This window comes from Mustela nigripes, chromosome 16 (genome assembly GCF_022355385.1).
Source record: "Mustela nigripes isolate SB6536 chromosome 16, MUSNIG.SB6536, whole genome shotgun sequence".
Lineage (NCBI taxonomy): Eukaryota > Metazoa > Chordata > Mammalia > Carnivora > Mustelidae > Mustela > Mustela nigripes.
The window spans coordinates 18,600,520-18,600,759 of record NC_081572.1 but is presented as its reverse complement, the minus strand read 5'-3'; positions in this window follow the sequence as shown (position 1 = coordinate 18,600,759).

Sequence of the window (240 nt, the reverse complement as noted above, 5' to 3'; positions counted from 1 at the left end):
TTTTTTTTTTTTTTTAAAGATTTATTTATTTATTTATTTGACAGAGAGAAATCACAAGTAGATGGAGAGGCAGGCAGAGAGAGAGAGAGAGGGAAGCAGGCTCCCCGCCAAGCAGAGAGCCTGATGCGGGACTCGATCCCAGGACCCTGAGATCATGACCTGAGCCGAAGGCAGTGGCTTAACCCACTGAGCCACCCAGGCGCCCCTGCCTTTGAAGACTTCTTGAAGAAGGATTTGTGT